Genomic DNA, 27,788 nt, shown 5'->3' with positions numbered 1-27,788 from the left:
ATCCTGCAACCTTCACTGTGTGACTAAACCTTACGTACTCATGGAATTTCAACTGCAGTAGTCCTATTGATGAGTAGCCCATTGGGTTTACTTCCATAGAAAAAAAATTACTTGTGAGTAAGGTTTGCAAGATCAGGCCATAAGTTCAGCAATGTGTAGTACTTTAAAGTATTACAGGTTGGATCACCTCTCCTTACAGAAGAAACAGGACATAATGGTCAGACCAAAGTCTATCGAGCCCAGTATCCTGTCTTCTGATAGTGGCTGGTGCCAGATGCTTCAAAGAGGGAACAAACTGAACAGGGCAATTTTTGAATGATCGGTCCCCGGTTGTCCAGTCCCAGCTTCTGGCAGTAAGAGGTTTAGGGACATCCGGAGCATGGGGTTGCATTCCTGACCATCTTGGCTAATGGATCTATCCTCCATGAATTTATCTAATTCTTTTTGAACCCACTTATATGATAACAGTGCAGAGCTCGGTGAAGAAGTCTCTATGGGGAACCTTTTTGCAAAATTCCTCTCCAGTTGTTCAGTCAGGGATGAGTTTTCCTCTCTGCAAACTAGCAACCATGACCAACCCCTTATTTGTTGTTTCTACCTGCTGTCATTCAGTACAGGGACCATCTCTTTGTTCTGTGTTTGTACAGAGCAAAGTCAGGCCCAGATACATGATGGAATCCTAGGCACTTCACAATACTACTACTCCTAATAATAATACCTACAGAACAGATAGGCAGAGCTAGGCTTTTCTTTTGCATTTTCACTTCCTCGGTAATTTGAGGGGATAGAGAGGGAAAGGGGGCAGACCCATGACTTGTGACACACATACTCCAGCCCTGCCCATGGTCCCCTAGCCCACCCATTACTATCCTCATCCCCCCATGGGAGAATCCCAGGACCTACAGAGTGGTTGCTATTAAGGGAAAGGGATGGTGCTGTGTAAGCAGCTGAGCCCCTCTTCTGCACAGGAGTAGGGGGAACCATAGTTTAAGGATATGGGGGCAAAAATCATCCCTATCTTATTAAGCAATGCCACTGAGTTTTCACTAAAAGTCACAGGCTGGGATAATTCTAGCTGTTTATCACAATTTTCTTTATCAACTAGCTTGGGAAACGTAGGGGTAGACACACCAGGTTGGTTTCACACTAATGGCTTTAGGAGCAACTGCACCATAGGATAATAGAATTCTTCTGTGCTGTGGCTGACTGAACTCTCATGTATCCTATAAGTTAGAACTTGTTCTCAAAAATCAGACTCTCAAGCCCTTCAGTGTTATATACTTTAGCTCTTAACTTATCTTCTATGGTTTGTACAGTATACAAGTTGAAGGAAGAAAAAATCCTTTGGAAGACAGATTCCCAAAGGGCGAGCAATCACCTGAATGCATATTTTACGCCTACTAACCAGTACATTTGGCACATATCTACTTGGCAGGCCAAACATTTTTTTATTCCCAGACGTAGATTTAAAGAGCTACATAAGTGCTCAGTATTATTATTTTTAAGAGTATCATTAAAACTTAATCTGGATCTGAGTGCCTAACGTCATTTGAATCATCCTAAAAATGGACTTCATAAGCTGCAACTTCCTTACAGAGTTTAGTGATTTCTACCCACTGATTTCTGCTGGTAGAAGATGCCAAAAATCTGTATTAAGATAGCATCTGTATAGTGTTCAGTATATCTGTCTCTTACCCTCATCTTCTCTTGGCATCACCAACAGTTGCTCTCACACCAATATATGGCCATATATTTGTATTCCTATTAATAGCTTTTGGTTCACTTGGATTCTTTGTGCATTACCATTTAAAATTGATATTAATATTGAATCCATAAAACCTACAATAAGCCTTGCAAAGCCAAGCACTCAGACATTAGGAAATGCCTGAATTAAAGTTGTCTATACAATCTTAATTCAACCCTCTTGTGCTTACGAGTCATGATACAGTCTTTAATTGCATGATCACATAGTATTTTCCCACAGGACTATTTTTTCCTACTTTTTGAAATGGCGAAACCATGTAGCTGAAAGTTTAACAAAAAAAAATCAGCCAGGAGACACAACTAGCATGAATTTTCAGCCTAAGCAGTTCAAGTTTGGCAAAGTTAAAAGAAACTCAAAGCAGGAAGACAGTGGAATGATTAGTAGGGGTAGTGGGCTGCCAGAGAGTAGAGAAATTAAGAGGAAAAGGACATTGCAGAAGCACTACATGACTTCTGCACCAGTTTTTACCAATGAGGACACTGGGGCAATCTAATACCTGTCTTACACATACTCTTTTTCAGGTAATAAAGATTCATAGAGTCCGCGGCCAGAAGAAGATCATTGTGGTCATCTAGTTTGACCTCCTGTTTAATGCAGGCCATAGAACTTCCCCAAAATAATTCCTGGAGCAGATCTTTTAGAAAAAAAGCCATCCAATCTTGATTTAAATATTGTCAGTGATGGAGAATCAGACTGCAGTTCTAGACGAGTGTCAGAGTTCCTTCCCCACTCTGAACTTTGGGGTACAGACGTGGGGACCTGCATGCAAGAACCCCCTAAGCTTATTTTTACCAGCTTAGGCTAAAAACTTTCCAAAGGCACAAATTTCACCTTGTTCTTGAACAGTATGCTGCCACCACCAAGTGATTTAGACAAAGAATTAGGGAAAGGACCACCTGGAGTTCCTGTTTCCCCAAAATATACCTCCAAGCCCTTACACCCCCTTTCCTGGGGAGGCTTGAGAATAATATCCTAACCAACTGGTTACAAAGTGAACACAGACCCAAATCCCTGGATCTTTGGACACTGAATAAAATCAGTTTTTAAAAGAAGAATTTTATTTTAAAAAAAAAGGAAAGGTAAAAATCCCCTCTGTAAAATCAGGTTGGAAGATATATTTACAGGGTAACAAAAGATGCACAAAGCACAGAGGAACCCCCTCTAGCCTTAGTTTCAAAGTTACAATAAAACAGGGATAAACCAACCTCCAGCAAAGGGAAAACAAAGATAAACTAATACGCCTTGCCTGGCTGTACTTACAATTTTTGTAATATGAGAGACTGGTTAAGAATGGTTTGGAGGACATGAATTGATGTCCAGTCCCTCTTAGTCCCAAGAGCGAATGACCACAGAAACAAAGAACCCAAAACAAAGCCTCTCCCCCAACCCCAGATTTGAAAGTATCTTTTGTCCCCATTGGTTCCTTTGGTCAGGTGCCAACCAGGTTATTTGAGCTTCTTAACCTCTTACAGGTAAGGAAGAATTTTAGGCTACCCTTATGGTTATGACAAGGAGTTACTAGAATAGATCAATATGCTAAACAGCAACAGATCACTAGCACATTCAAGGGCTCTCAGATAATTTAAGAATGAAGTGGCTGAGCTGCTAAAAGAGATTGACTTCGATGATGCTATGACATTTACACCAGCTCAAGAATTCATAGAATCATAGAATATCAGGGTTGGAAGGGACCTCAGGAGGTCATCTAGTCCAACCCCCTGCTCAAAGCAGGACCAATCCCCAATTAAATCATCCCAGCCAGGGCTTTGTCAAGCCTGACCTTAAAAACTTCTAAGGAAGGAGATTCTACCACCATTGCCCCATTCAGTCTCTCATTGTAATCACCTACTATCCTGGAAGGTTAGAGGGCAGCAAAAATTGTGGGGTTAAGGGTAATCCTGGAAATTATGGACCAGTTAGCCTTCCCCGTAGTACAAGGGACACTGGTTACATTGGTAATTAAATGACAGAATTTATTAAGCAGCTAGAAGACTAAGATAGCATGGGGTTAAACCAAGATGGCTTCTGTAAAAGAAAACAAGTGTTCTCCAATGAGGCAGAATTCTTTGAGCTTGTCAACAAAATAGTAAGAAAAAGAAAGCTGGCAGATAGAATTAATTTGGAAGTTCAAAAAGCCCTTGAACTGAAGAGTTTATTGAAGCAATTTAGTAGATAAAGTGCAGTATAGATTAGAAATTATGTTAAAAAACAAAAACAGAAGTAGGTCAATTTTTACCCTGGCAAAAGTTTAGCAAGGACCTCTCATCAATGATCTGTAAAAGGTAGCCAACAGTGGTATGGCCAAATTTGCAGATGATACAAAATAGTTTTCTTCAGTCTTGACTATTCAAGACAATGAGGAACTCCAGCAGCAGTTAACAAAGCTAGCAAATTGGACATGATGAAAAATTAAATTCAGTGTTGACAAATGCAGTGCAATGCACTTCAGAAGGAATAATTCAGAACTGTTCATATACATTACTCACTGGATACTAATTTAACTGTAACCAGGGAAGAGATCTGGACATCACCATGGACAGCTCAATGAAAAATTATGTTCAGTGCAAAACAATAGTAAAAAGCAAGCAAGAAGTTAGGAGGTGTTACTGAAAATATTGTAATGGTACTATGGTAACCCCTCACCTGCACCCAATATGTTCATTTCTGGTCATCCTTTTTCAGAAAGAATATAGTACAGCAGAAATACAGAAAGGTCTAGCGAGGGAGAAGAAAAACAGTGAAAGACATGGAGAAATTTACATTGGAAGTGAGAAAAAAAACCCAACAGAGGCCTGTTTAGTTTAGAGACATGGAATATACAAATTATTGCATGGCATATTAAAAATTAACTCAATGCTCTTATTTACCATTTAATGATACAATAATAAGGGGACATCCAATGAAACTAAAAAAAGTTGCATGTTTCCAGCTGATTACTTTTTTATTCCACACACACACTTCAAATGTGGAATTTGTGCCACAAGGTATCACTGACGTTAAGAGCTTAGCAGTATTCAGACAAGGATACTTTATATAGGTAGTGAGACCATCCTATCAGATGTCATTGTATAAACTCTCCTGCTTTAGAGAATAAGCCAGCTGTAAAATGATGGCCTATTTTACCCGCCCAGGAAAAAACAAATGCCATGTATCCTCCCCACTCCTCTATCCATTTTAGCCCTACAATTTCACACATTTTGCTAAGTTGAAATAGTATGTTAAAGGAATCAGTTATTTCTGTTGACTTTTCTGTTGTTCCCATTGAACAATTAATATCGCTTTATTAATTTATCTAGTACTAAGAGCCCACATTGAAAGTTTATTCACGTGCAATGGTCTACTTTATTACCAAATCTTTTCTTTCCCCATGCACCAACAAAACTGTTATTTGATCATCCAACAGTTTGAAGGATTAACAAAAATGCTATACCTTTTGTACACTAGGCTCATTTTATGCAACATCTCCTCTTGCTATGTTTATGAGGGAAAGCTTAACACTTATATACAATGAAAAATAAAAAAGACCCAGTATAGAAAACTGGCTTTAATTGCAATTTAAGGACACCATAGTGAGCCTGTTAAACTGTGAGAGATAGAGAGCACCAAAGAACTGTAGAGTAAATTGCACCACACTTTGGACATATGCTGTTTGTTAATTTAGAACCATGTTCAACATATTGGTGCATTTGCCAGGAGATTTTACAACAACTAACTGGGAGACAGATGCTGATTTTGACAGGAATGCAAAACTGGAGGGGAAAAAAGCTGCATTTGTTTCTTGTTGACTAATAAACTTCAATCTCTTGATCAATTTTTGCTTTTGAAAAAAAGGATGCAAAACCTTTAAATTCTGATTTGAATTCCGTGTATGTTCTGTAAATTGGGAAATTACAACTTCCGTATTTCATTACTTTGTGCCATCACAAAGTATATTTCACATCCATTTATTGGTGCAGTCATCTGTTAGGTAACAAGTGCAGTTCAGCAACCTCGATAAGAAGGAAATAAAATAATAGCACTCAGTATTAAATAAGCCACAGAATACCCGTTTGCTAATTGTACACTAGAGACATACTGAGGACCCTGACACATTTAATGAAGTAGGCTTTTTTCTTTAGATGTTAAGCTAACATTTGGTTAACTGCTTCTGCCACCTTTCATTGTGTGGCAGAATGAAAATACACAGGAAATCTGCAGAGGGAACAGGGAAGATTCTATGTATCATCTTGTGCTGTGGCTTTCTGCTTCTGCTGAAAAGCCATGCAAACTCTAATCCCAGTGTTTACACAATACTCATCACTGTGGTGTCTAAATACCTAACTGCTCCATGCAGATTCTATACTGTTGGGTGTGGAGGACAAATAGCGAGTGTGGTGACGGATAAAGGACCAGTGCTGTGGCTGTGCAAGTGTGTCTTGATCCCAGTTAGGGTCTTTAAATGTAACTATAATATTAATCACATGTATTACTAGTAAGGAATGTTACAGCAAGGCCTTGTCAGATTTGCCCCACAAATGGCCTGATTCTCCTTTGCCTTGTGCAGTCATTTCATGCATGTGTAAAAATGAATGACAAATCATAATGTTAGTGCTTTACTCCCATTTTGCACAGATGTAACGACATAAGGTGCAAAGGTGCACTCTCTATACCTTCATCTCCACTCCCATCATCAACATCCACTCCATCCTAGCAGTAGTAGAAAAGTGTGTCTGAACCCCATTGCCCTCACAGCTGCTGCACAATCCCCACATTCACTCTTGCCTGGCTTCCCAATCTTTTTTTCCTGCATATTAACAACCTCCTGATCAGCAACCCCAGGCTATGGCTGATGCTAGATAGATATTACATAATAATCAGTCTTTCCCCCCACTTCCTGGAGTGCAAGGTGAATAAATCCATTCAGGGGATTACAGTGTATGTGATCCCTTCTGCAGTTGGTCAGCTACCCTAAACAGCACACAACAGGCAAAGTCATGGGTCCACCTCTTCCTAGCTCCTTTTTAAGTGACTAGAAACATTTGCCAGGAGCAGTCTTTACTCTCAGCTGGGTCAAAAAGCAAGCATGGGACTGGATACAGGACAACCATTCAGAAGAGAGTGTATGGAAATTATTAATGAGGAATAGAAGGAATTGACTGAAGAAGTGGATTCTAAGGTGGATGTTTGGTAGATGAGGACAGGGAATATTTCCATATATAGGAACCAGCATGATAGAAGGCAAACAAACAAAAACAAGCATGTGGTGAGGAGCCAAAGAAAGTAGTAAGGAAGGGAGCCCAAAGCTGACTAGTGCAGTTTACACAGTTTCAGCTCTGGTAATCTCAGTGACTGATGTTTCCAAACAGTTTTGTCCACTATGTGTTTAATGCCCGTGTATCTTCACAGTAGTTTACTCTGGCCTATTTTTATTTTGCAGCTTTTGCTATATTGAGTCACTGTTATTTAATGGTTTCTATACACAACAGTTGGCTACTCACAATGTAACCTCCAAACCAGCCCATCCAATTAACCGTTGCTATCTGATATTTGGATATCTTCCTTCGGTGTACCTAGTAGTTTGGTTTCCTTTTTTGATACAGATGCTTTTCTCCTCACTTTCCTTCTTGTGTTTGTTGGCCTGGTGGTTAAATTGTGGGTTTTAACCATTTCCTAACACCCTATTCCTGAAGGAATCTCTCTAATTCACATATAGCAAAATGTGCAATAGATTTATCTGGATGAGTGCCGCAAGTGGCAAGGAGTTGTAATACAGTATTAGAGTGCACTGTATCTAGGGGAATACCTAGCAGCTGGAAATTAAAATAAGGGTGCTGGATTTAGAAGAGAACATTCAGGGAGGGAGAGAGAAGGTAATACATGGTTGAAAAGGAAAAAGGGGGGAAGAGACATGGCTGCAGGAAGAAGATGAAGTAAAGATTATGGATGAGGCAGGAAAAAATACACAAGAGGGGTTTTATCAAAGTAATCTGAGCTTCACCTCCACTCAGTACTTGGCCTCTGATGAGACTGTTCTTAGGGGCATTAAATAGTGCCTATCACTACCTTTGATAGGTGAACTTTATTTAAACTTCTCCATTTATTATTATAAGATTTGTCTGGGACACACTAAAAATAAAATTGAATTATTAAACCCTCAAGTCTCTTGTTTCCTTTTCTTTAGGAGTTATGGATCAGCCCATGGCCCCAATACAGTCTCTCTGAATGACTACACAAGCACAAAGAGGTCATAAATCTGGCAGCTGGAGATTCTTCTGTTCCAGCGTGACTCCTGGGTGGCATAAAGTCAGTGTAGCAGCACTACAATACCCTTTTAGTGTAAGGAGCAAGCCCAGGACAAAAGAAGGTATGGCCAGAATAACTGCATACTCTGATGTATTTTTAATCCTTATTTATGTGCTCATGTTTGTAAGTTCAAAGCTTAGTCAATACAATCTTGATTTTAAAAAAAAGAGATATGCAAGCAAAACACATGCAAGCAGAAGTACAAATCAAGAGTGAAAATATGCATTTTAGCAATGGAAGTAAGCTTGGCAGCATGTCTCTCAAGCTTTCCTGGGATAAGTTAGCAATTGGAACTCACACTTATTATGAAATCCTTTTAGAAATATTTATTCCAGTTGCTTCTATTTCTGCCTTCAGTCATCTCTTGTATATATAATCTACTGCATGTAAAGAAATTGAGCATAAATGGGTCTGACTATCTATACTTTAGTTTACTTCACTTCATTTTTATATTTGACACAAATGCAAATGGTCTTTAAGCATCCATCCTTCCCACTCCCTTTGAGAGCATTTCATAGTTATACAGAAAGGCAGAGAAAACCTCTTTATTCTTAAAAAAAGAATAGGAGACCGATTCCGCAAGTAACTGAATGGTGCAGTTTTCTGCACCTTTTCTGTTTCTTTTATATGAAGGCCACCTGTGATGTAGTGGATTGTTAAAGGGTTATGAATAGTCTTCTTACAAGGTTAATAACAAAGGAGAAGTGGAAAGCAGATACTACTTAAACCCACGGATCTTTCTATATGATTAACTGAAAGATAAATTCAGGATCTTAAAAACAACATATACTTATCACTAGGCCTAGACATCAATAATGTTATTAGATTTATAGTGTGTAATGATAGCATGCATCTTCTAATTAGCTTCCTACAAACGCAGTGTGTCTAGAGATTAAAGCAAGGGACCGGGAGTCAAGACATTAGTTCTAGTCCTGGCTTGGTCATTTATTTGCTGTGTGACCCTGGTGTCACATCATCTTTCTCTGCTTCCTATTTGTAACAGGAGAATAATGATATTTATTGTTCAGAGGGAACAACTTAATCATATTTAGCTCTTTATTCACCTTACAAATTTTCCACAAATGCCATGATTTCCAGTAGTTTGCTTTTCAGAATTATTCCACGAATGTTTTATGTGTATATATATATTTCAGCTTACATATTGCTTACAAACTGTTTATCCTGCATACTGCTTTGTGTATTCACAATCAGAGCTCTTGTGATTGGATGCAGAGGTCATGTTCCTATTCCCTGATTGCATTAGTATAAGCCTTTGAATCAGATTTCTGGAGAAAACCCGATTACAAATTTCTAATGCACTTTGTCTGAAATATTTGCTTAAAATTCAGTTTCCTGTCAGTAGCATTTGCTACTGTTCCTTTCAGCTAGCATGTTCTCAGGAAGGGTAGAGTTCCCCACTCTGGTTAGGACCAGAACCAAAATAGGTCTTAAATAGGGCTCAGCTGGTTCATAGGCCTTGTGCTAGACCTTTGCACATGAATTTCACCCAAAGGTCACATAAAAAGTCATAGCAGCACAGGCAGACTCACTAATCCCATTACTACTGGCTCTACGTGATGTGAGGGATTTGGAAATACCACAGCAAATGTCAGTTTTCATTTAAAAAAAAAAAGCAAGCTTCTAGCCCGTTTCATTGAAAAGATAGCTTGAAAATGTAAAAACAATACATAAGTATGTAAACCTAGTATCAGGCTTGAAAGTGAGTCAGTCATTTGCATTAAAAAAATAATCATTCATTGTCCTCCCTTCTATGATTTATGATATGGTCTTAAGGGTCAGTGAACACCAGGAACACAAGCTCCTTGACCTTTAGCAGGGTCCCATGCGAGTTCACTGCTGTTAGGGACATACTACTGAGGGAGCTGTTGACAGCCTTGATGAAAACTCCCTTCCACCCAGATGCCTGAACCCCAATCAGCTTCTCTTCTGAGGAGACAGGATTACCTCTAGCCACCTGAAGGGGCAAATCAGAAAAGGCTACCGTGGGAGTGTGTGTCAGAGCAGGTATTATTCTAAACCTGCTCTGACACCAACTCCCATTTTGGACTTGGTTAAGCCATTTAGCTCTTTTGTCTTTCATCCCTCATCTATAAAACAAGTTTTTTTAAAATGTAAAGTAGTGCAAAGGAGTGTTTTTATGGCCAATAAGTAATTTTATTTTATAAGGCATTAAAATTCACCACAATGCACAAACAGCCTTCCAACATGCCCAGATCCAAAGCTTATTTTAATAAAAGCCTCATGCAAAACATTAATATACATGGACTCCACTAGCACCACTTCTCCTGCAGCGGGAGACTAGTGGGACCTGAAAATTCCCCTCCTGTACATGCGTGTACATGTGCGCACACACAGAGTTAATGACGTTTGGCGGGTCCCAAAGAATCATTTCATTAACCTTCCCAAATTCCTCAGACGGGCCTTGTGCGTACTGCAATAATCAGGGTAGACATTGTAGTTATGTAGGGATGGTGGGACTATATGCTCACATCTGTCTCTGAAATATACTGATCTTGTAAAGTGATTTGATATCCTTAGATGACAAGTACTTAAGTGAAAAATATTACTTATTAAGTAGCTACTCTAGGTTTTTAATATGATGTCTTCTGGAATTCCTTGTTCTAAAGTAAGATCATTCCAAATCAGATTGTCCCTGCCTTCTGGTTTTTCTGACACTTCTTCTGCTTGGTATTTTTATACAGTTCTTTCCAAAAATTTCATAAATCAGTGAACCTTCAGAGGGAGGTTCCTTCCTCTCCCCTTTCCCTGCCATTGTCCCTCATCCTTAAACCTTAGCCAGGTAAAAGAAAATATATGGAATTTATCCATTCTGAATTCATGTCTGGTTCCTCTCTTGCTTTGCTGTAGTGCTAGTCTTGAAAATCGTTGTTTAGATTTTAACATATAAAATAATAAATCATGTAATTATAACTTTCAAATTTACAAGATATATGCTTCCCCTACTAATCTATTGCTAGGTCTTTAAATTATCTAAATTCCTACATCTAATCTCTAAACTCATATCTAATTACATGTTATACTTCCAAGAGTTTCCTATACAATATTACTGTTCTCTATATTTTACTCTATTTGACTCTAGTTATATTTTGAGCTTTCCATTCTAATGTTTGTTTCAGTCATTATTTTTTATGATACTATCTTCGGATACAAAGTATCCACGAAGTGCTTTCTGACAGCTAAGAGGGAGAAAGAAAAGGCTGCAGCAGTCTCTTTCATATACAGTATAACCTGTCTCATTAGTTAGCTACTGTTGTCATGGAATGCCTTATGTTGGAGAGATGGTTCTGCTTCCACTGTGGTAATCATTCTGCTTTCTTCCAACTATTCACACTTCTTTAGATTGCACCTCTCACTAGCCATTTTTCTAAAATGCATCTTGTGGGTATTTCTCCTATTCTGATTTGAGAACCCTCTTCCATGGGCTGCTTAAGCCTAGAATGCCCACCCTCTCCCAATGCACCAAAGGCCCAGTTCTGTAATGTGCCAAATGTTTCTTTTAGGGTGCTGAAGATGCTCAGCAATTTGTAGGAGCTCCTCAGCAACATCTGGGGTGCTGAAGATGCTCAGCAATTTGTAGGAGCTCCTCAGCAACATCTGGATTAGACCCCAAAAGACTATCCTCTCTGTGACAAATTAAAATAATGCTGAATTATATTAGAACAAGTGCTCTGCAGCATTATATTATGGTTCCTGTTATGTAACTCAAAAGCTGCGTTAGAATAAAAGCCATTATGGATACATGACTGGGAATCATGTATCTGAATGCAAACTGAAAAACACAAAAAACATTATATACCCCCAAGAAATGCATCAGTTCTTCACTTGTGTCCAAATACTATCTGATAAAAATAGATCAGTATTAACATCTTAAAGTTTAGTAAACTAGTTTTGTTTTTAGTTTTTATCAGATAATCTATTAGGCCAGGTTTCTTCACAGCATTAATAAAGCAGAGTTTGAGGAATTGAAGATTAATGTTAACTGAAGCACTGAATATCTGTAGAAGTCACAAATAAAACCCTAGTTAACAATAAATAGATTGAAGCAGCTGCTTTTAAGAATATCATTGATAAACAGATCCTAGAAAGAGCTTTTCAAAATGTTAAGCATTAAGGCAGAAGCTGGACTTTATGAAGGAAGATATTGAACCCCTCAGGAAAAAAAAAAGGTAGGGCTTGCATAGAGGAAAGACTTCAGAAACATAAACAGGATGGCTGAAAACCTCAACATAAATCTCCATGCAGTTGCATGTGGGAGAGGAAACTACAAATACAAAATTTGTAATGGTAGAACTGAAATGTTTCATAAGGAAAGCCAAGAGGAATTCATCAAGTGCGTGACATTTCTGAAAATTTGAAAAAAATGGGAGCCCAGAACCTGCCCTAAACCCCATAGGTGCAGCCACTGGAGAATCCTTTTCTAAACTGCTGAAATTGCTGGCTGTTGGAATGTCCCCTTAGGGCTGTTAGCAGCCTTCAAAACTAGTTGTGTTTAGGGCAGGTCTTCACCACCCGCCGGATCGGCGGGTAGTGATCAATCTATCAGGGATCGATTTATCGTGTCTCATCTAGACACAATAAATCGATCCCCGAACAAGTGCCCTGTCGACTCCGGGACTCCAGCTCGAGAGAGGCGGAAGCGGAGTCGACAGGGCAGCGGTCAACTCGTTGCCGTCCTCATGGCCAGGTAAGTCGACCTAAGATACGCCGACTTCAGCTACACTATTCGCGTAGCTGAAGTTGCGTATCTTAGGTCGACCCCCGCCCCTCAGTGTAGACCACACTGAGGACTGAACCAGCACCCAGAGAACCCCAGGATCAAAGAAGCACAAGTCACTGATTTGTGCAAGCACCTTCCAGAGTTAAACATGATATGCTGGAAGATGTATACCATTTACTAACTAAAGTGTTAATTTAATCCCATTTACTTGGAATAGGACTACTCGAATGAGTAAGGGGCTACAGAATCAGATCTTTTCTTTCACATTGTTCAAAAAGATCTGTGAAAAGGGACAAACAAAATACATTATCTAAGTAAAAGCAGACCCAAGTTTAATGTCTCCATTCATTAGCTTGAAGTATTGTATCCTGTACCCTACGGGGAGCCCATTCATTATTAATAGAGCTTTAAACAAACATGCATTCATGACATCAGTTTGCCTTCCTTAACTACACCTCTGGGCACCCTGTGAATCATTTATGAGGTGGTGAGATGTATGACAATTTAAAAGAATAGAAAGACTCCTAGAAGAAGAGATCTTTGTCTAATATACTTTAAATTCTATTAAGGTGTAAAACAAAAAAAGACATCCAGCAGTTCCTCATTTGATGAAATAAAGTAGTATATTTTCAACAAAACCAGTCAAATGTTGATAATTTGGGCTTTATTTGGCTTCACTAAGCATTTACAAACCAGTCCCACTATTCCTTATTATCATACACACACACACGGATAGGCTCCAATTTCATTTGGAAGTATCCTTTTTTGGTATTATTAGAACTTCAAAATTGTTCCTCTAAGTCACTGGTTGATAGACATCAACATTACACTTCACCGAACCATGAAGTCCAGTTTTAAAGTCTTACATATATGAAAGAGCCATAATATTCATAAGATATCCAGGATTCCCCCAAGATTGAACAAGTTTTAATTTTCAACCAGACTTAGTCACCTAAGATAAGTCTACACTGCAGCAGGGAGTGGGTCTCCCAGCCTGGGTAGACAGACCCACTCAGCTTGAGCTAGCCCACTAAAAATAGTAGCGTGGGTGTTGCAGCACCAGTGGAAACTTGGACTAGCCACCCAAGCTCAGACCCAGGGTGTCAGGGGGGTACAAGCCACCGCCAGTGATGCACCTTTTTAGGGCGCTGACTTGATCTGAGCTAGTGCAAGTCTGCCTACCCAGGCTGGGAGGCATACTCCCAGCTGTAGTGTAGACATACGCCCAGGGCCCAGTCCTGCAAGATTCTGAGCACTCTCAACTACTACATAAGGTACTGAATGCTCTTAACATCATAGAAAAAAAAAGAAAAGGCTCAGTAGAAAAGGCTGTAGCCAGTTACTAATGGATCCTAAACTGCCATTAGGACTATAGTTATGTAGATATAATTTTAAGGCTGGATTAGAAGCAGTACTTACTTGGCTATGAAGGATACACAAAGGCGAACAAGGAACTTTCCACCCCTTCACCTTCTGGGGAACACCAGGACTGCTCCCTCCAGCTCTCTGTCCCTGGTATCAGATGTAAATGGTGTGCTTTCCACCACCATTCCATGGAGCAGGCTAGTACTGCACACCTTACTAGTTTGAGCACATTCTTTATCCCCTAAGCAGAGCAGCTCCAGAAAGATTGTGCCTACTTGAGGCACAATTTCTCTAATGCTCCTCCTGGGGAAGGGTGGTTCCACACTACCCCCTATGGAAAGTGGTAGCATCACTGCCACACACTGGCCCAGACATAGAGCTATAGGTGACAGTGCTCTGAAAGGAAATTATTCCAGTTGTTCAGCCTTTTCTTGATGTTCTCAGAATTCATTAGGAAATTAAACTTTGGAACAAATGCTAACATAGGTTATCAGGAACACAGCATTATCTCTCATGAATTTAATAAAGAGCACCCAAAGTTTCAGAAAGCAGATAGCCATATCCTTCACCTTTCAATAATTCTTATCAAATCTTGAAAGAATATTAAATTCTTTTATGAAGCACTGTATATGTGTCAGCTCAAAGAGAAACATATTGCTCACAATCAAGAAGCTTTTCTTGTGAGGTGTAGTTGTTGCCACATTATCAGTCACAAAACTAACCTAAACCTTTTTAAAAAATAGTGCCCTGTGCACATAGCAAAGAACTTGTAGATGTTATGCATGGAGCTAGTCACATTGAGCTTTACAAGACTGATAAACATCTCATTTCAAAGGAGAAAAACTCCTTCAGTTGCCATACGGTGGGCAGGGGAGAAAAATCTCAGAATAGTTCAGAGTCAAAGGACTGGAGCTAGAGGCTCTTACCTTTAGGTCACTAGTTCAAATCATGCTAAGGTTGCTGGTGACTAAAAATAAGTTTTACCATATCATAACTGTAAGTGGTTCTAGGAGTTCAGAATACGAATGTTCTCACAAAGCACCACCACCACCACATTTGGAATTAATTGAAACCCTCACTGGTGGCCTCCGAAGCAAACGAAACAGCTACTACACATGTGGAGTTCTGGTCCAACATGCAGTCTTCCTCCTCTCAGAGTTTCTTTTCCCAAATCTTTCCCCTAATTTCAGAGGATGCTGTGGCAAAGTTCAAAACTAACTAACAGTTCCCATTCCAACCCCCAAATCACAGACAGATGGAGTTTATTTCATGTCCCTGAACTACAATCCTGGAAGAAAACCTTAGAATGAGGTAGTTGTGATATTCTGTGCCCCCAAAAAGACACCCTACACTCCATATTCACCATGTGATATAATTATATGTTTTGTACAAAGTATGCCTTGTGAGATATTCTAAAAGTCATAATCTGTTGAACATTTATATCCTGTTAGGTTGTATGTGATATCATTGTATATGAAGTTTGGCTATGTATGTGCTACTGAAACATGTTGTGAGGTTGGGAACACCCACAAGCAGCCTTTCAGGTACAACAATAAAAAGGCCAAACAATGTTGATGGTCTATTGAGGAAATATACACACTCACAAGGATTACGTACAATAGAAACCTCTCAGACATAGCACTACACAACGGGAACCATTTGACCTTGGTCACAGCAGAAGAGCTTTCCAGCAAGTGGGAAGAAGATATAGCAAGGGGGAAGTGACACTCCCCACACAAGAGATCACCGGAAAACACCCAAGGAACAATGACTAAACTAGAGAAGGGGGGCCCCTAGGCAGGAAAGAGGGAAGCCTACCTGTGTGTACAAAAGCTAACCTTCTTGTACTATTTAACTGGGTGCGACACTGCTTAATTCTGGAAACACCTGACGAACAAAGACTGAACTGGGGGAAGTGCTGTTCCCAGGCAGGAAAGAAGGAAGCCTGTCTGTGTAGAAAACTTTCATGTATTGTTTATTCTGTCCAATAGAGTGAGACAAGCCACTGTTTGATTCAAATCCCTTGTAGTATATTAAGCTTAGATTGTGTTTTATTTGCTAAGTAATCTACTTTTATCTGTTTCATATCACTTAAAATCTATCTATCTGTTTTATATTTTACCTACAACAGTGTGGTTTGAGTGTAGTTTGGGAAAAATCTCAGCTCAGTTAAAGATTTTGTGCATATTCCTCTCCACATTGAGGAAAGGAGAAACTGGGTAATAGGGTGGGGAGCATTTTGCTGTAGTCTCTCTATTGTTGGTTCACAAGTGGCTGGCCAGAGCCACGAACACAGCTGGGTGTGGTCCCTGCCTGTGGATGTTGGTGTGAGTGCAAGCTTGGAGGGCTTTGCAGCCTGCCACAACGTCAGTGTGAAAGGGAACCCTGATTGGTCAGACAGAGGGCTAAGCTGTATCCAGGTTGCATTCTGGGGGATAACTCATCACAATAGTTATGGACCCATAGGCTTCCCCTACCAGCCTTAAAAAGGCCCGTACACTCCCACAGTATAGACACAAACTATACTGTCTCAGACTAGTAACCCTAAGACTGGGTCACCCACATTCAGTAGCCACTATTGAACACATGCCATGATTTTTTTATCTCCGGTATTGTATAGAGAGAAACTAAGTCTTACAACTCAATCAGTACTCCATCTTAAACCCGTGGAAAAAAAATCGTCATCACCAAAACATTTAGTGTGGATGTTACAATCAGTATTTGTTGTAAGAGTACCACCAGTTTTTCCCCTGACTATAACCTCTTTGTTTTTTTTCGGTAGTTTTATTTTCCATATTCCATTATGTTATATACTTTTCATTAGTTTTTCAAAATCAAGTGTTTACAAACTTTGGGCCCTAGGTTTGCCCAGGGACTTGAACTCATATCAATGGATGGAGGGCAGTATATAGCCCTTTATATTTCTCACTTTTAAAAATCATATTTCTTCAGCATAATGGATGAGCTGCAATGATTTGCAACGAAATAATTTCACCTAGGGGTTTTAGACAGGGTGATATCATCTAACACAAGAACAGAGTTTGATTGGTTTATTATTTCACTGGAACCCTGAGGGGAAATTTCTATTTAACTCACTACTTGTCAACTCTTCTGTTGTTGTTTTTTTATAATATATGGATCCAACACTGCTCCTTAAGTCTGGAACTATTTTAAAACTACTAAAACATTTATTAGTTTAATAACAGTGTAAGAAATGATTGACATGATTAAAATGGTATAAATAATTAAAAATGGAGTGTAGACACACTTAGAGTTAATGTTTAAATTGAGGTCATTTTAACCACAATTCCTAGAATAGTCACATGATCAGACATTGAAGCATTCTAATAAAGATAATCTGTCATTCTGATGCCCACTGATAGATTATGGTTTTTTGATGTCACAAAGATGGGCTATGATTTTATTTAAAAAGTCTTACTATAAAATTAAAATTTTGTGTTTTTTTCCTACATCTGACGAACAAAAATGTGTGAAACAACTTCAGGTAGCTTTGGACAAGGAAATATTCAAAGGCTCCTGGCTAAGTAGTAATTACCTACTGTATCTATATATCATATACTTTAGGTGGGTCAAGTAGTTCTGATTACCTTCTTAACTTAGTACCCTGAAAATCTGAGAGGGAATGAGATTTAATAATTTACACAGAAATGCTGCACTCCCTGTTCAGGGTTGTAACTCCCAGGTGAGAAGTTACTGTTTTTCTTTTTTGCCATTATGCTGGAGGCTGAACTTCTCTCCAAGTAGCTCAGTTTAGTACTTGACCACCATTTGCAGCCTTCTGGCACGTGTGTACCTCAGAATTCCTACAATTTCTTTTGAACAGGGCCCATAACTAGTAGACAGGTTTTAGAAAGGAATCTTCCTCTTCTGTCACAGAGAGAGAGTGAGTAGGTCACTATGCTGAAATCTCTACATTTATTCTCATTCTTATTTAAATTACAATTAGTATCTCTGTAGCTGACTGACATGTTAGTGTTTAAACAGCTATACGTAATTTATTATATAGTGGTTGGTGCTGCATAAACCTTAATAGATGCATGAATGCCTATTGAAATTCTTTTGTTCTTAATATCCCTAAGAGCTTTAAAGTGCTTCCTTTGTTTCCTCTGATGAATGACCTCATGTCTCTAATGCTCAAAATACCTTCAGTAAGCCTCTGCTCCTCCATGAGGCTCACTGCCTATGGTTAGCTCGTATCTCTGACCCAGTTTCTGCCATACCCACCCATGTGGCTCTTACTAGAATATTCATTAAAATAGCAAAAGTTGAGGGGGTAACCTTTGTGTTCATAGAGACAGGACTCCATTGCAGTGAATGTAAATAGGGATTTATTGCAGCCACTGGACAGAGACAGACATTTTTAGTTCTGTCTCTTTGGCTCCCAAATAGGCCTTCATAACCATTGGCTTTTGCCCAGAGACTTTAGCATTCTGGGCTCTTCCAGTTCCTTGGCCCATTCTCACTACTTCTGTGCTTGCTTAGCTGGCTGGCAAGGTGGACAGGATTGGTAACTGTGATGCTCTCTCTTCCCTCTCTCTGTCAGTCAATCATTACCCACCTGTATCTCAATTCCTCCTCCAATCTAAGGTTCAGCAAAAATAGTCAAGAGGGAAGATGGCAGGCAGAAGAAAGGTGGGAATCACATCTGCCAACCCAGCCAGTAACAGCTTCTCAGCACTACCTGCTGGAGCTTATCATTCTATTTTTGAGCTCTTAAAGGTAAAAAAAAGTGAAACTTGGTCTGCAAATCAGAAGTGACATGTGGTTCTTTAGGGCCTTATGCACGACCCTCAACATATTGGAGCTGGTCAGGAAATGTATCTGGTTTCCCCATAAAAAAAGTTCTACAAAGATAAACATTTTCAATTTTTATTGACCAAACAGAGTCCCATAATGCTTTGAGGTTAGGCAAAGGGGAGAAATACTGTCTGAAAAGCTATGAGACAGATGTTACAATAGCACCTTCTATATAAAAACAGAATTGTGCTAAAAGATTAAAAATCAGTTCTCACAAGCAGATATAAACAAAAATGTAAATTGCTTTATTGCTGTAAGTACCAGTATGACTGAAAAAGGGGTTTGTGCATCTAATGTAAGAAAGTAGCTAATAGTATTATATTTAGAGTATTTCATATTCATGCTAAATTTTGTAACTTTAAATTTCACTGAAGTTAAATGGCTGTATTCTCCATACCTATAGAAAGCCTATGGGAACCAGTCAGAAATTAAGATGTATGTTGAGACTTGCAAAATTTGTATGGTATCCATGCTAGGACCTGTTTGATGCAAGCTGCTTCTCTGTCTAACAATAGATATATGGAGAGACAAGAGAAAGGTCTCTGGTAATCCATGGTTAGCCTATATAATATGCAATATAATTTTATTTATAATATGAATCATAGAAGAGTAGGACTGGAAGGGACCTCAACAGGTCATCTAGTCCAGTCCCCCTGCACTCAGGGCAGGGGTAAGTAATAACTAGACCATTCCTGACAGGTGTTTGTCTAACCTGTTCTTAAAAAAAAAAAAAAAAAAACCTCCAGTGATGCAGATGCCCCAACCTCCCTAGGCAATTTGTTCCAGTGTTTAGCTAACCCTCAATTAGGAAGTTTTTCCTAATGTCCAAACTAAACCTCCCTTGCTGCAATTTAAGCCCATTGCTTCTTGGCTTAGCCTCAGAGGTTAAAGAGAATAATTTTTCATTCTCCTCGTAACAACCTGTTATGTACTTGAAAACGCTTCTGTCCCCCCTCAGTCTTCTCTCCTCCAGCCTAAACAAACTCACTTCGCCCCCCCCCCCGCAATCTCCCCTCATATGTCATGTTTTCTAGCTCTTTAAATCATTTTTGTTGCTGTTCTCTGGACTTTCTCCAATTTGTCCTCATCTTTCCTGAAGTATGGTGCACAGAACTGGACAATACTCCAGTTGAGGCCTAATCAACGCAGAGTAGAGCAGAAGAATTACTTCTTGTGTCTTGCTTACAGCGCTCCTGTTAATACATCCCAGAATTATGTTTGCTTTTTTTTGCAAGTGTTACACAGTTGACTCATATTTAACTTGTGATCCACTATGACCCACAATATTCCTTTCTGCAGTACTCCTTCTGGATTTAGCACTTCTGCCATTTCCACATTTTGTGATATTGTCTTTCCCCTCTGGCTCCCCATACACACAGAGTAATGGGCCTACCCGGTCTTTGGTCTTCCTCTTGTTTCTAGTGTATTTGTAGAATGTTTTCATCTTACCCTTTATGTTTCTAGCTAGTTTAATCTCATTTTGTCCCTTGATCTTTCTAATTTTGTCCCTACATGATTGTGTTAATTTCAATTCATCATTTGTAATTTGACCTAGTTTCCACTTTTTATAGGACTCTTTTGCGTTTCAGACAACAATATTTCTTTACCTCTGTGTTCAATACTAAAGTGATTTGTGATTACCCAACACCAGCCAAAATGATCACTTTGGCAACACAGCTCTGTCACCTGGATACCTAGGCAGAGTAGGTGTGTTCATGTCAACACAGTCTGGTCCTGAAGCCTTTCCCTCCCAGCTCATCACTAGCTGTCAGGGGAGAGCTCATTCAGACCTCGCTTACACTAATAAAAAAACACTGAAATTTTGTGACAAATTTTGAACAAAGCAATATTATTTTAAATTCTATAATTGGTCACAGAAAATATGTTGTATATTGAGGGAGGGGGGTTATTCCCCCCCAATCTTTGGAAGTTACACAGCCAAAAAATTACCTCATGTTCTGTGATTTTCATCATAAGGTTGCATCAATGTCTAGTGTCAAGATATCTCACAATACAAAAAACTTAATATGAAATGTCAAGTCATCACTAGGTAACAAGCTTTATTCATTGGGCAAGTGGTGCTGCCACTCTCTGGTTGAGTAGCTCATTTCTTGTATTAAAGAAACCTTTCCAAACACTTTTGTTTCTCATATTCTTCTTTCCAATTATTCAGAATGGCAACTCCCACAAAAATTGCAAAAATCAGATATTCACAACCCCTTCTCCAACCCCACCTCTGTAAACCTTTCAAATCCTATAAACACCTTCAAAATACTCTTATGCCACACCACAAACTCAAACCATTTGAATGTTTCAAAGTTAACCCACACACTTTCTGGGAGTGGTGTTTTGTCCTATCTAGTGGCACTGAGACAAAGAGAGAGAGAGAGAGAGCACGTGCCCGCTGCCGAGTGGGGTCTGTCGGTGTTACAACTGCACTATAATTTCAGAATCAAACTATTTCAGATTTCAATTTTCCACCAATATCTAAGTTTTCCCTGGAGGAAAAAATTCAAATCCTTATAGGCAGGTACTCTGCATGCCAGAGACCTCCAGGAGGCTTTGTACCTCAGGGAAGAACAACGCTTCCTAGAGTTCTCACTGAGTACAGCTGCTGTCTCTCACTCAAAGTACAGCCTGCATGGTGACCCTCCTTAGATTACCACTGTACCTCATTGAGCTGAATGCTCTTCCTCCCTCCTGCTGTTCCTAAAAAGGGTAGTCACATGAATAGCACCAGACAGAAACAGTCCTGCCATTCAGAGGCAGGCAAAGATCGAAATTTTAATTAGCCCCTTTGCAGGTGACACAGTAGTGGGAAAAGCTTCTTTCTCCTTGTTAAAAGAAAAGGAGTACTTGTGGCACCTTAGAGACTAACAAATTTATTTGAGCATAAGCCTTCTTGAGCTTGTGGACAATCTGTCCCCAACAGACAGTCTTCAAACATAATTAGCAGCACATTGTTATTCAAAAAGGCCAGTTATTTTACAACTGACTTAAACGTTGGCAGCATTTAAAATGTTCACCTCGAAGTCCAGAACTATTAAGAACAAACTTGGTTTTGAAACAAATTTGAAGTCTTGAGCCCTTTCTTTGGGAAATATGTTGAACTGAGCTCAGTTCTAGGCAAAATTCATCAAGTTTTAACAAACACAGGGTAATTTATGGTAAAAATCATCATTTTGAAAGGACAATGGGTGATACATGATAGTTTGACTGAGTTTTGCTTTGAGGTGATGGTTTGGGTTTTTTTCCAAATTCATATTTCAAAGAAACTTGGGACACGGACACTTGAACTCACCTGGATCAAAGACAAACAAAACTGTTCCCACAAGCCCCTGCAGAGCTAAACAGCCAGATTTTTCACAATTGTGTCTTTTAGTAGCAGTATAAATAGGTCAGAAAAGAATGATGCAAGTGAAGAGGAGAATAAAGTTGATCTGGAGAACTGTGCCCCTAAAGATAAATAGCAAAAAAAAAAAAAGTTATTTTATCACTGGCTAGCTGAATACCTCAGGGAGGTTTATTTGTTGGATAAAAAGGGAAAAAGAGAGGGCAAAAAGGAGCTGATAAACTGCTGCATTCAACAAAAGATAAATGACCACAATGGTCTGACTTCCTTACTAAGTTGCTGAGAGCCTTTTTTAAAAAATCTTAATGAAAAATGCTGTTTTACATTTCAGTTTTCAGCCTTGTTTTTAGAAAACCTGTATTTCCCCCTTGAACAATTAAGGCTCAGACAGAAGTAAATAGATAACATGGATTAATTTACCCAAGAAGTTTCTAAAATAAGCCACTTTTTCCTGTAAGGTGCAGTGCTATATATTGCATATTAATTTCTAGCATTAAATTTGAATGCAAACTATATTCTCCATAAGGCTCCAATCTAAAAGAGATGTGTATTTCTGTGCTTATCCTTCCCCCCCCGACTCCCCCAACATTGATTCCCAGGGTGCTGGATCAGAGACGGGGATCCTAGAAAGTGGATATACAGAATAAGAAGCCACCCTCAGAAAAGAACCATAACTAATTAGAAGTTTAAATGACAAAGGCAAAACGAAATAGAAGTCCACATCTCAGTGCTAGCATTGTTTAGTCATTAATGTAGTAACTTCCATAACAGCACAAGGAGTGACAAGGGAGTTTTTGTTGTCCAGAGCTCCCTTCCTCTCCATTCACACTTAACACCACCAGCCTCCAGTGATCATAAGGGTTCATTACAGCAGTGTTTAAACCTGTGAAGAAATATTGCTTTGTTAAAATGATCTAGGTTGACTTTGTACCTTCATTTGGGATTGTTTGACCCGTCCAATCTGATGGATCACTGGGTGCACAAAGCATATAGTAAGTGAATGAAACAGAATAGCCATAGCCATTGTAGACTCTGGTTACTTTATATATAGTAGAGATTCCTTCTCCTCCTGCAACCTTAGTGCACCCTTTCTTTGTAACTACAGGGAGGAAGGGCTACCAGGCCTGCAATGCCTACTCCTGTAACTTGGGCATCTTCATAACTGAGTGAAAACAGAGATTGCACCTCCAGAGTTGGGCAAAGGCCAAGCTAGTGACAGCAATGATAAGAATAGCAGTTTTTCCTGCAAAATAGGTAGAGGGTGGATACTACTTAATGGCTATGGTGACAATTCTTCCAATCTTTCTGCAACCGTAAGGGGAGGTTATGAACTATATAATCCCCACAAAGTGGAATGTAGAAATATAAATATAAACCTAGGTCTGATACAGTGCTTTTCATCAGTGCATCTCAAAGTGCTTTACAGATGGGAAAAAGCTACGAGTGGAACTGAGTCCACTTAGAGATTGCATCTGCTACAGCCTTAGCTAAGAACCATGTGGCTTTTAGCCCATGTAGTAGAGGCTCATGCGTTAAGCTCCAGAGATCTCAGGTTTGATCCTGCCTGCTGATGACCAGGTTGCCTGAGTTCAGTGCTCTATCCACTAGGAAAACACACTGGAAGTTGAAGGATGGAGAAGACTACTAGGTCTGTGTTCAGAACATAACTGAATATAAGGGAACAGCAGGGAATAGAAAGGAGAGAGGGCTTGTGTGCAGAAAGGAATCCAGGTGAGTTTCATCATTTTTATTAAAATTTATTGTTTGTCACCTTTTTTATATTAGCCTCCATCTCAAAATGAAACTCATTAATCTGGACAGTGTGTGATCTGGACCTGCTGACAGGATTCACTGAAATTCAGATGAACCAAACCAAATAGATTGGGCAGCCCTCCATATGAGCATTGTTCTTCGTAATACTGCAACTAGCCACTGCATAGAGACCATGCTGTACATAGCCATGCTCTTAAACAGAAACAGAAACCCCAAGCACAAACAATTCTGTGAAGTTTTTCCATATTTTAAGTGATCATACTCCATATTTTACTAGTTCACTTTTTTATAGAATACACTGCACCACAGATTGGCTATAAAGTTTAACAACTAAAAGGTCAGATTTCCTGACCGAGCATCACAAATTATGAATTGGATAGTTACAGGTTGTAACAATTGGAAGGGAGGAAGAGCTGCCAGGCCTGTAATACCTACCCCTGTAATTTGGGAATACATACTTTACAGATCTATTTTGCACTTTTAAAATCAGTCATTATGATTGCTTGGTATTAATAAAGTGTTAGCAAAAGAGTATCTTTGTCTGATCCAAGCTAAGGCCCAGATCTTCAAAGGAATTTAAGCACCAAAAACAATTCAAGTTAGGGGCCTAAATGACCTGCATCTGCATCTGAAGTAGTGAGGTTTTTACCCACGAAAGCTTATCTTCAAATAAATCTGTTAGTCTTTAAGGTGCCACTGGACTCCTTATTGTTTTTGTGGATACAGACTAACACGGCTACCCCCTGATGTTTTATTTACTGTATCATAATGGTCGGCTGATATGGGGAGCCAAATGATAAAGACCAGCATTCTAGCTTTGATAGCCCACAAGGCTTTTCATGGCATCAGCATTATATTATTTGCCTTCAGAATTATTATTGATTAGGAATGAAACTTGAACCAAAACCCTGGATCTGAAGTCCCAAGAACTTTGGTTGGCTTAAAATTCAGTCAAGTATCCACATTTTGCTGCTCATGCCAAAAATACTACTATTTTAATCTGATAGCAGTATATTTTTGTAAAATAAATTGCTAGACTACTTCTCCATTAAAGTGCTTGAAATTAGCTCTAAATTAAATACAGTTAAAAAAATGTATTCCCAAGAGGGTAATCCGTGATTGGACTTGTCTATCACAGGTGGTACTGACAGAATACAATTTTACCTGGATTCACAATAAATAAGATGCCTATGATCTCTGGATCAAAGGAGGTTTTGATTAAATATAGCGATTCTTGCTCCCATTCTTAACTCTTCACACCTGATTGATGGCTGGAACTGAGTTTTTCCTCCATGACATATTGGCAGATAACTGAGAGAGGGCTCACCTTCCTTGGTGCAATCAGATGGGTATATACACTATATGATGCTTTGTATGATTGCAGGGATACAGAATTGTGGACCTCAGTCTTTTCCATCTTTTATATTTAATCAAAAATTAAACATAACTATTTCATTTTCTGCTGTGATTTTAAATGTGCAGCTCAAATATTTGGACTTGCGTCAGATTTGTTTTGCATGGTATATTTTTGCTTTGCAAAAAAACACTTCTGTCAAAAAAAACCCCACACGATGACTAAAAAGTGCAAGTCATTTAGCAAAAAAAAAAAATGCAGTACATATGACTAATAAAATGCAGTCCCAAATGTCTGCACAAAATTTTAACTGTACCTGCAGAGATAACATTTGTATTAGGACTAATATATTACTGTATGCAGCTAAATCAATACAGCATGCTGCTCAGTTGCAGTAGCAGAGTCAGTTACAGTTTATGAAACCCTTAGGAATAAGCAGAGTTTTGAATAAGCAGGGGATCAATGTATGGGGTACATTATTATTAAGGTATACAATCAACCTTTGATTAAACAGGATTATCCGCTAACTAGAGGTCAGAAAACAGGAATAAACTGCGCTGCACTAATTACCAGGGTCATCAAGGTATGAAGCAGGATGAATAACACAGATCAGCCAATAAGGAAATTTAAACAAACAAACCAACCATACATCTTGGGCTTTAATGGCCACTGCACTTGATTTAGTAAAATCTTCAGCTGATCAGCACATTCTGCATGAGACTTGAACTTGTTAATTTCGCTTACTCATGTACTATGTGTTTGTGGCTTGAATTCCTTCTACTGAGAACATCATGGTTATAAGGAATTGCTCTCTCATCTAGCTGCTGCTGCACTCTGAGTGGAAAATGAAAATCGATATCAGTGTCGTGTCCTAGCCTCAAGAAATTATGTGAAATGACTACGCACTGTCATGTGACAAATACTACTAACCTAACTTGCCTTTTCTGAAATGCTCAGGTGCGACTGCCTAACCAAGCAAACAAAGGGACTGGGAAGTGCTGGGCAGATCTCATTCCTCTTCAGTTCAAAGATAGAGGGCACTTAGCCCTTTGCAAAAGGCACCCAGACATTGCTAGGATCAGGCCCAAACTGGGGTTGTTATTATATATCTATATATCCTCAGCTACAAGGTTGAGTTTGCAGGGCTAGGGGAAAAAAAATGCCCACCTCAGACCACAGACATCTTTATACTAGTATACTGACTACATTATGTAGTCCTTTCTCCGAAAAGCTTACCATCTCTCTTGCAGTTTGTAGAGAGCCTACAATCACATGGCCTGATCTTGGTTAGGACCAGCAGGTGCTACTGTAATAAACCACCAGTCACTTTTAATAGCAGAACTGCCTTTTTAATTCAAAGTTTCCTACTGTCAAAATATGACTATCGTCTTATCACCAAAAATATAGAAAGGGTCTTGATGTCTGGATTATGGTTCTTTCACGCAGGGCGAGACAAGACATCTGCTTGGCTCAAGCCATAAGACTGAGATATAGAAAAGTCAGACAGGAAATTAAAATATCAAGACCTCCTGTCTGTATTGAGAGCTGAATCCTGAGTAGAAATAGAATAGGTTATCTTAAATACGTACAGGGCTGAATCCTCATCAATCGCTGCTTCACTAGGGCTATCCTGCAAGACATTATCCTACTCCATTAAGAATAAAGTGGATTATAATGAATAACTATATTATTGCTAAGTGCCATTGCTATAATGTATGATATGCTACAAGGTATTAAAAAAATGAAAAGTATGTGTTGTGTAGGACCACAGCCGGAAATACAAACAAAAACAAGAGGAAAACAGAGGGAGGACAAAATGCTGCTTCTTACAAATTTATGGCCTACACACCTCTACGCAGGGAATTTTTGTCACCCCATGGCAGGGCTGGTGCTTTTTTCAGCTTGGTCCAGGAAAAAAAACAAAACAAAACAAAAACAGTGAATAACTTTTAATTTGTTTTCACTCTGGGTGAAGCAAACAGACCTTAACTTAAAGACTCTTGTAGTTAGTATAGCCTTTCTGCATAAGCGAGGCAGTCAGTTTCCCAGTCAGTTCTTGCTTTCTGGTCTGTTTTCTTCTTGATCATAGAATCATAGAATATCAGGGTTGGAAGGGACCCCAGAAGGTCATCTAGTCCAACCCCCTGCTCAAAGCAGGACCAATTCCCAGTTAAATCATCCCAGCCAGGGCTTTGTCAAGCCTGACCTTAAAAACCTCTAAGGAAGGAGATTCTACCACCTCCCTAGGTAACGCATTCCAGTGTTTCACCACCCTCTTAGTGAAAAAGTTTTTCCTAATATCCAATCTAAACCTCCCCCA

This window comes from Lepidochelys kempii, chromosome 4 (assembly GCF_965140265.1).
Source record: "Lepidochelys kempii isolate rLepKem1 chromosome 4, rLepKem1.hap2, whole genome shotgun sequence".
Classification (NCBI taxonomy): domain Eukaryota; kingdom Metazoa; phylum Chordata; order Testudines; family Cheloniidae; genus Lepidochelys; species Lepidochelys kempii.
This window is presented reverse-complemented; position numbering follows the sequence as displayed.